This window comes from Morone saxatilis, unplaced genomic scaffold (assembly GCF_004916995.1).
Source record: "Morone saxatilis isolate NCDOM2014 unplaced genomic scaffold, NCSU_SB_2.0 Contig10, whole genome shotgun sequence".
In the NCBI taxonomy this organism is placed as follows: domain Eukaryota; kingdom Metazoa; phylum Chordata; class Actinopteri; family Moronidae; genus Morone; species Morone saxatilis.
This window is the reverse complement of record NW_023339652.1, coordinates 10631969-10642123: the sequence shown is the minus strand read 5'-3', so window position 1 is coordinate 10642123 and position 10155 is coordinate 10631969. Positions and strand designations below refer to the sequence as shown.

The 10155-nt window shown below is 39.6% G+C and overlaps 1 protein-coding gene across 1 annotated transcript in view; it reads right to left on the bottom strand.

Annotated features, from left to right (window-relative positions):
* Positions 1 to 9914, bottom strand: part of lrrc17 (leucine rich repeat containing 17) — a gene marked incomplete in the record, with an annotated part of 24853 nt that extends 14939 nt beyond the window's left edge. The window contains 1 exon segment of the mRNA XM_035677796.1: positions 9886 to 9914.
* Between the last annotated feature and the right edge of the window lie 241 nt (positions 9915 to 10155).

Here is a 10155-nt window from a genome sequence, read left to right as displayed (position 1 = left end):
CAGTGTGAAATAAAGCAAAGCAAAGTTAACCTTATTTTTTCATAGCACAGGGGTAAAGTAACAACACAGAATGAAATGTAAAAAAAAAATCGGCATTTAAGAGCTAAATAATTTGTGTAATCCTTTAAAGAAAACATGAACGTTCGAACGACATACATTTAAGTGTAATAGATAAGTAAAGGACAAAAAAGTTGGTCAGAAACACAAATAATGCATAGATAAAATAGAGACAATAATTTTATATATTCTGAGAGCAAGATTTTAATCATTTTATTCACAAATATAATAAAATGTACAAGGATTTTTCTTGGTTGCCTGCCAAGACACACTGACAATGGAAATAGTAACACTGCACATGTTGAAAGAATTAGTGGAGAGGTAGAGTGAGGGGAAAGTGGAGAGGAAACAGGAAAAGGGGTTTGGAGGAAAAGAAAGGGACATTTGTTACACGTTACCACGTTATGGGTTAAAATGTGGTCGTAGTAAAGTGCTGTTCTCTATCCGGGATACCCCATGAAAGTTTTCTACCTTCAACTCAACATGATGTTCTCTCCCTGCCATTAAACATGCCTTTTCTCTCAACCTTTAGTGTCTCTTCATTGATGGTTCTTATATGGCAACTAAACCTAAACTTAGTGAAAAGAATTGTTTGACATTACGCTAGTGTAATCATGCGGATAATAAATACCCGGGCAAGAAATAGCCCTATACGTACTCAAACCACGCTAGCTGTTTCCCCCTGTTTCCAGTCTTTCTGCTAAGTCAACCCCAACCTTCTTCCTAAGAGGTTTTATGGTGGAATAACAACTTCACACTACTTCCACTTTTGCTACTGAGATGACAGTAAATTGATTGACATGACCTCAAAAGGTCTATAAACTTAATGTTTAAAGGAATAGTATAAAAATTTGGGAAATACACTTACATGAGCCACTTGGCATCGTAGCACACTGTAGTAACTGCTTTTATTTTAGTGATACATAATTCACAACTTAGTTATAATTTACATTATAACTGGGCTATGTTTGAACTTCCTTGCAGCTGATGGCTCCAGGCTGAACAGGCTCCAGGAGTCACCGCTGGTTAAAAAAAATAGGTAGGCAGATTTTGATTTTGTTGCTGTTTCCAAGTTTCCCGTCTTTATGCTAAGCTAAGTTATCCAGCTGTTACCGGTAGCTTCATATTTAACATATGAAAGTGATATCAATAGCCTCATAGTTTGGCACTTCCCAAAATAAGAAATTGCTTTAAAAACACTGTCTCTCTACTCCATGTGTATTTTTCTCTCTCTTCCTTGGAGCCTTGCTGTTTTGCTATTTGTATCGCCAAACTGTGAAGCAATCATCAGCCGCAAATATGAAAACTGGAACACTGGAGACATTACTATTTATGGGTTAATAATGATGGTGATTGACTTTTTTTGCCACATAGCCACTTGTTTTGGCTCCCTGACTATGTGAACATGTCTGCGTGTGGGTGTGTGAGCACATTTTATGAAAAAAAAGTGAGTCATGGGTCCCTTGTGTGATTAGATGCAAAATGGCAAGGTCTACAGGTCTGCCAGGACATCATACACACACACACATGCACACACACTCACACACTGTTCACGCTGACTCAGTCCAACTGTACCAAACCGCAGCCCCCTTACAGTGTTCCAGTGGAACAAGCCTGTCAATGCAGATGGTGTCGTTCCTTTGCGAATAACAGACTGGGCATGTTAGCTAGCTACAGACAGAAACAGCTGAGAATGTATCAGGGGACACACTTTCCAGTACATTGAGTGCTTCTCAACAGTCCAACTATCAATCGTCTCAAACGAAGCAAACATTAAAGTTCGATTTCCTTCAATGCAGCCATCACATGCAATAATACACTTCTAGTGAGCTGTTACATTAGACCCAACAAAAATTTAATGAATTGCTTCTTCTCAGCCACCATCTGTCACTGTGTGTATGAAATATATGTATTTGTCTCCCTTCATTCCTCTATATTTATATACGAGCATGCCCTTGTAAGTTTGTATGTGTGTGTTTGTCTGTTCATGTGCACGGGTACTGTACATCAACTGCAAGCACATGTTCTTGTGTCTGATGTATGGTTGTGCAGCTGATGAGAGACATGTTTCAACACAAGGCGAGACTTGTGCCAGTCCAAACACCAGACTAGACTGGGGTGGAAAGCATGGAGAGGGGTCCTGAGTAGACCCAGACACATCCTCCCTCTCTGTGTATAACTGCTTTCAAGTCATTTGGTCTGGTACATGTGGTTTATATACAATACTGTGATCCAACTGTACCAGTGGTCCTGTGCAGCTCAGTGGGTAAAGCATGGCACTAATACACACTCCACTACATCCTCCAAGAAACACATGATAATGACAAAATATTAGGGACGTATGGGTGACAAATTAAAGGAAAAACCAACACCACGTGGCCATTGCAAACCTCCTGAACAGCTTCATTACTCTTTGGCATAGATTCTCCAAGTTTCTGGAACTCTACAGGAGGGATGAACATTATTTTTCCAAAGGATGTTCGTTTCCATTTGTGGATAATAATGAATAAGCTCTCTGATATCATGACATAAAGCATAAAACAACATGCATTTAATTTTCTATTTCAGTTAATTTACATAATTGATAAAGCCTGTCTTGTTCATCAATACCAACATTTGTAACATCTGGTTTGCAGCTGTAGTGGTGAGACGACGTCTTAATCGGGAACAAAGATTAAAGGTGCCCTGTGAAATTTTCTTGTAAACACACAAGTTATGTTTAAATTCAGTGTTCCTTACAAAAACGCATTTTGTGTATCCTTGGGCCCAACTGCATTTCCTGAAAACATTTGCTAAGCTGATTTTAAATACTGTATTGTTTAAATCTGTGTTTTCTAGCTTGCAGTCGTCATCTTCTTCACTGCCTTTGTTTGGCACTTTTCTAAATTTAGCAGAATAGCATGAACCACATGTATTGCCTGCTTGTGCATCATCGTGTGCGCGCACAATACAAAAAAAACAGGGACGCACCTATAAAAACATTACTCCATAGCGCTACTAGTGGTCAAAAACTCCACAGGGTACCTTCAATCTTAATTAAATCATGCAATACATTTGTATGGAAGCAAGTGTACTGCATTGTCTGCATTTGTTATATATTCAAGTTCTTCCTTTAATTTGTCACCCCTCTATAAGGTTATGGAAAAATTAATAATAAGCGCTGCAATGACAGAAGCTGTTACATTTTAAATGCCCTCTATTTCTAACATAATACCAATGATTACACGGTTCCTCCACAGGTGTCACTCATAATATGAAAGTGAATTTCATGTTTGAAACAAGCTGATAAAATTGTTCGCTTTCATTACAAACAAACTAAGCATTTTATCTCTACTTCCCTTTATAGTCAATGAACCATCTCCAAAACCATTTGAACCAGTACTGATACTGCTCAGATCTTTTCCACATCACAGCTGTATAGCAGGAACAGTCCAGCCCTTCTTAGAAAACTATCCATGGTCAGCCTTTATTATCCAAGACACATTCCAGCTGGGACCATAACAAACCCACTCAAGCCAAATCCGTCCCTGTGGTTCACCTCATGCCCATACCAGCCCAAATTAGCCCTTCCAGTCTAGTATTATTTCCCACCCCAGCTCCTTCTGGCCATTCTATGGTGACCCAACGAAGCCTCCAAGAAAAACGGTCTCCTTGTGTCTGTAAACATTAAGCCGAAAGACCTCAGGGTTTCGTTCAGCTACTTCCTACGGGGTACTGCTCTAAATACCATGCAGTTTGCTGCCACCGTCATCTGTACTGAACCAGAATAAAGTTTGGTCTGGACATGAAATGTGGTAGCAACGTGTCTCTCATTTTGGACCATGGAAAAAATAAGCATGTGGGAAGAATCAGAAGCCTTTTTGAAAAGATTTGTTTGTCATATATGTGCAACTGTGAATGATGCTCATATCATGGCCCTGGGGGTGGCAGTCTATCCGGGGCTTATTGTCATGAAATCTTGTACAGACATTCATGGTTCCAAGACAGTGTATCCTAATGACTTTGATGATCCAGGAAAAGTACTTCAGCATTTATAATATTTTTGTTAATGACAAAATATCTGTCTAACTAATGACATTTCTATCAGCCACAACTGTACTTTGCTAAACTTTCGCTAATGTTAGCATGTGAGCACATGAAACTAAGATGGTAAAGATTATACACGCTTAACATCAGCTGATTAGCATTGCCTTTGTAAACATTTTAGCATGCAGATGTTAGCATTTGACTAAAAGCAATGTTGTGCCTATACACCTCACAGAGCTGCTAGCATGGCTGTATACTTTTATTCTTTCAGGATTCTACCTTGCAAATACTACAAAGATTATAATACCAGCATTTTAACATTTTCACATACTTTCATCATCTAAAAGTCTCAAACTAAAGTTTTTCTACGTAACATATTTCTCAAACTCTAGCTGAGATTGGGCATCACTTGACAAATCTTATGTCTTCATTGTCTGAAATCCGAATGAAACAGAACCCCCAGGATGAATAAGTGAGTTACTTCTCCATGTCAAAGAGATCTCATCAATCATATTCTAGCCTTCAGCACTTTATGTAGTGCCATATTTGGCTGAGAGTTTTATCAGTTTGTTCACAGTTTAACTAAGATAATGCATGCTAACACAAGTATAGTTTAAAGGCCTCAGGATCACTCTGTTAACAGTATGTTGTTTTATATTGGGTGCTAATTATTAGACATTTTATTTTTTTGTTAACATTCCTGGCTCCGTTTTCTATCACATTTCACCAACAAGGAGACCGCAATCGGGCAGCACTGCCAGTAAACCCTTCAGATGCGTGTAACAGTGAGAGTATGATTATGTCATCAGTTGTGATAGAGAGTCAATTACCAGCGTGCACTGAGCAGATACTTACTGCATCATTGTGTCTGAAATGCTGAGCAAATGGAAAAATCATTATATGGTAATTTGCATTAAATCTTTCGAATGGCTTTTCAAACCATAACAATTTAACAAGTCAGTCTTTTAGGCAAGTAAAGGACAGCAAGTACTCAATACAAGTGCTCTCCGTCAAAACAAACCACTGAACAAATGCTCAAGTGTTCAGTGTTTCTTTGAGTGGAATTTTGTTTTGGGGAGTAGTGTGCAGGGAATGTAGACTCCAACTTAATATTAAGTGTCTCCCTGCTGTAAAGTGCCTTTATCTGGAAGTTAATAATAATACATTTTATTTAAAAAGCGCACGTTTCTAATACTCAAAGCACACTGTACCATTACAAGAACATCAATCAGCAAAACAATATAAAACAGTACATTAAAACAACTGTTTTGATTTTAGAGCATGAACTAAATGCTTAAATTCAAAGCTATAAATATAAACGCATGTACAGTAGCACACCACATTACACATAAATAATGCACAGTAGTGTTGCATAATGAAGTGGGATGTATAATTTAACCAGGTGGTTTAGCTGGACTTTATTGCTGACATTACCCAGGGCGAGAGGAAGTTGCAGTGCTCGGTCAAAGAACCAGGGTAACCTCCACATGGCACACACGCAATCATGTACACACTATATTATGCAGATATACATAAAGAGAGACACGCATACTGTAGGCACCCATACAGGGACAGTGAATGGAGAGAGAAAAAACAGACACCAACACACAAAAGTGAGTGTGTGTGTCTGTGTATGTTTTCTGAACTGTCTGTGGGCTCAAATGGGTCATTTGGTCTCAGCAGACCGGAGGAATCGCAGACAGGTTGGGCTCATCACAAACCACCTACATCAGGAAGAGTGGGTGAGAGAAGAGACACTCACTGACGTTAAGAGAAATACAGATGTAGGTAGTACACCTACTTGAAAGCCGCTTTCAAACAATGTTTCACTGAAAATAAAGCTAAAGGAGAAAGTAAAAAGACAGAAGGAAAGTCCTCAGGACAAGATTAATGCCGGAGGCTGAAACTGCATGAGATATAAAATATAAAGATGTCAGCTAAAGGGAAATTCCCCCTGGCAAAGGAAGAAGGATTTGTTTAGTTTTAGGTGACAATGCTGGGCTTCTGCTCAGCCGGGAACACACAAGAAGAATTTCAAATCCTAACCAACTGGGAACTAAGCCAACAGCACACATTAACAATACAGTAGACCTTCCCATATTACATTTGTGGGTCCAAATACAAGATACCTTTCAGATTTGTCCAGATTCCAGTCATAAATATCAAATATGTTTGATTCTGATTCTGAAGAGTCGGATGCTTGATCCAATTGTGAGAGACAAATTCTAAACTGCTGATGATCCCTTTTTTGAACACTTCAGGGACATTACACAATCAGACTGAAACATAAGTTCCTGCCTTAAAGCTGCACAACTCAAAATTTTATGTCAACAATGGATGAAATGACTATGTCTATGTGAATGGGGTCACTCAGAGGGAATAAACTGACAAAGAATCATCAAACTGTTCGTACTCAGCTTTATGGAGCATTTTAGAGTCTTTCAGCTCATTGTTTTGGTTTTACGTTTCATACAGAGTCAGTTAGCAACTAACTGGTGAACAACAGCAGAGCATATAGCAGCCAAAGAGCAAGATATTTTGCTCTGTTGTTGGTGGACATCAGACTAGGGCTAAAAGGAGAGTGACTCCAGGTGAATACAAATATAGCTCTGTATCTGCTGGATGTGTAAATTAGAAACATTTTTCTAACATGTCGACTTTATAAGGTAATATCAATGTTGTGTTCACAGCATGTTCCGCTGCCCCCAAGTGGTCAAATGCCTTGGTTCTTTATTGATACGTTGATGCATGCTGGTTTGCAAACTCAACCAGGCTGAGAAATATGCAAGTCATACAAAAAGTATAAAAAACCATCCAATCCATGTACATCCAATGTTACAGCCTCTCACCCTCAAAGCCTTGAAGCTGCCCATTTGCTGCCTGTAGAGGCTCTCCATGCTCCAATAACATTGGACAGGCCACTGGGGATGGAAAGAGTTCAGACCTCCAGAGGAAAGAGTTCAGAAACACAAGGGGCACTGTGTTACAGAGAGAAAGTGAGAACAAGGAGGGGGGGCTACAAAAACAAGAGCAAGTCTTTTCTCCTTAGCTACTCCTAGAAAAATGTAAAAAATCCAGCTTCCATCCAAGATGCATGCATTGGTCCTATATGCAGCCAGGAAGCGGGCAGAAAGTCAGGCGGTCAGTCAGGCAGTTAATTACAGAAGAAACAGTGACATTGTTGGAGGGCAAGAACAAGAAGAAAGCTTAAAGGTGAGGATTTTTTTTCCTCTGCAAGCCAAGCCTTCTAGCTGACCTTACTTTGTTTCCTTTGGGGTGAATTTCCTTTATGTGTGGAGTGTATGTGTGCACAGAGGTCTGTGGCTTGTTACCATGTAACAGACACGCCAAAGAGACGGAGAGGAACCCAAGGAAGGAATGACAGTACAGACTATGAGAATGTAAAGAGAAGAGGAGGAAAAAAGTCTAACCACAAGCCATTAAAGCAGAGGATGAGGCAGTGACACAGGCATATAATGTGTATGTAGAGAGAGCAAGCGAGAGAGAGAACCCTCACACATCCCTGAGAGCCTAATTGAAACCAGACACGTTCATTTCTGCAGAAGAGGAGAGGCGAGTTTAAAGACAGAAAACCACTGTGTTTTTTTTTTCAGACAGAGGTCAGAGGTAGTGAACTCACAAAAGCAAACATCAGAAAGAGAAACTTTATGATGGAAACAGACCAAAACTGTGCGTTCCTTATACCCATGAGAAATCAGTTTTCTCCTATTCTCTGGAATCTGAACATACCCACGAGAATAGCAGCTACAACCCTCATAAGAGGTCAGAGTCTCATGTTTACATTTTGTTACAGCCATGCAACTACTGTGTGTGTGTGTGTGTGTGTGTGACAACCGGACAGCTTTCAGCTGATGTTATTCAGGCATCAGTGTGGTCTCCCTCTGTTTCTTGGCTGTGTCTAATCATGTTCTGAAACTGCTAACTACGAAACACTCAGTTCCATCATAAAACATTAAACACAGGATTACTATAGAGCTCAAATGTGTCATGTTTATAAATTCTGGGACAGAAAAATTAAGAGTTGGGGAAGCGATTAATTTTGCTGTTATGTAATATTTTACTGTGTTATCAGTTTTCTTTTCATTCTTTTCTATCAAAAATCTTGAGCAAATTGCTTCATTACAAAGAGGGAGTTAAAAAAACTGTCATCAGACGTTCAGCAGAGCTCACACTCACAATGTCTTCTCCGCTAAACCAGCTATGTTGATTGCTTTGTATTGGCGCCAGACACATCTGCACCTTAAACACACACACATGCAACAATCACAACACGCACACTCACCTAAAGCATGATTCTTCCACTCCTCTTACAACAAAGTGTTCCACTTAAACATAACTGCGGCAAGCTGAAACAGCAGAAATTTAAGTAAAAGGGATTCACTCACACTTTGTAATCAGAGTAAACTTGCAAGTCAGGCTTTTTCTCTTCCCCTTTTTTTGGTTCCAGAGTGCAACCACACATCACTCCACTCTGCGCTGCATGAGACTCTGCTGAAACTTACACAGGGGCATATATAACTCCATCTGCAGACGTATAATGATATATATATATATATATATAATTACACACATATACATAATACATATTATACAAGCATTTTGTAATTAACCCAAAATTCTCAAATCTATGCAAAAGGAGCAAACGTAACAAATTCCTGATATCACGCTAACCACCAATTCATTTTTATTTTTAAAGAGTTGTGTTTATCGTGAACGATGAGTCATTGGTGGGCAATGGTTATCCTGGAGTTCCTTACAGTACAAAGGGAACCAGTGGATAAATTAAACCCCTCCACTCTGGCAGAAGTGGTGCTACCTATCTGTTGAACTACACAGAACTGAAACTGAATTGCTAGATCATGGCAGTGTGAGTGGCATGGGACCATCCCGCGCCAGTAGCATTAACAAAAGCCGTAAGGAAAGCATCTAAAATTAAGACAAAATAATATTTTCTTTGCCTGCATGATTTATATGCTGTTGAGAGGAAATCAAGATCAAGCGCCAGGGCTCAATGACCCTCCCACAGACTGTGGCACAACCTTCAAGAACTCCCAGATTACCACAACGCATATAGGACCACAACGTTTTGTGGTCGAAAAAGAGACTTACTTAAGCAATTCCTAATGACTGAGCTGGCACAAGCTGCAACTTAAATGTTAAAGAATACCATAACATCATCATTCATTTTTAAACCAGTGCCAAAAAAAGTACAACCCACCTTCAGCAGGCAATGAATTAATTAATACAGTAATTCCATGTTACTGCAAAACCTGAGCAGGTCAGCTTTGTCCATTGTATCTCAATTTTGCACTTTCATCACATTGTGAGTTCTCAACATTGACCATGAGTTGGTATTCATTCTTTGTCCATGCAGACACTAGCAGTGCATGCCCTATGATGTCTTTAGGAACAAAGAAATAAAAAAGGTTGTCACACTTCTATTAAAACTAACAAAAATGAGAACAGAAAATAATCCTAGAGGGGATTTTATTACATCAATTCTTCAACCTAATAACCATTTCACATCAAAGATTTCAAATATATGCTGTGGTCTTTTCTAAGCCTTCCAGGGAATCTGATTTTATCACCAAAGGAACCAAAATGTGCTTGCCAAACAATGCTTGCCAAAAAAATTTCCTGCACCATTAAATATTGTATCCAGGGATAGTGGGGATTTAGGCTGTTGGCTTCAGCTTGAATAATCTTTTGTAATAGACAGACTTTTTACAACTTTGTACAAATATAAGGTTCGGTCCTACCTGTGCAGGAAGAGAAATCTGGTCGGGCTCATCCACTAGGACCTGCAGATCTCCGGTTTGGTCCCGCGTCCCCGGCGTCCTAATCCTTGTCATGAGCGCGGCGTCTAAGCCAAGAAACATCTGCCTGGCTGCCTATAAACTTAGAGCGTGGAAGTTAGACGAAACGACTGGCTGCTTCTCCAAATTTACACACACACACTCACTCTCTCTCTTTCTTTCTCCTTTCTCTCTCCAGCTGCCTATGCTGAGTGATTGACTTACGCCTCATACAAGCTCTCTCTCTTCTCCCCCT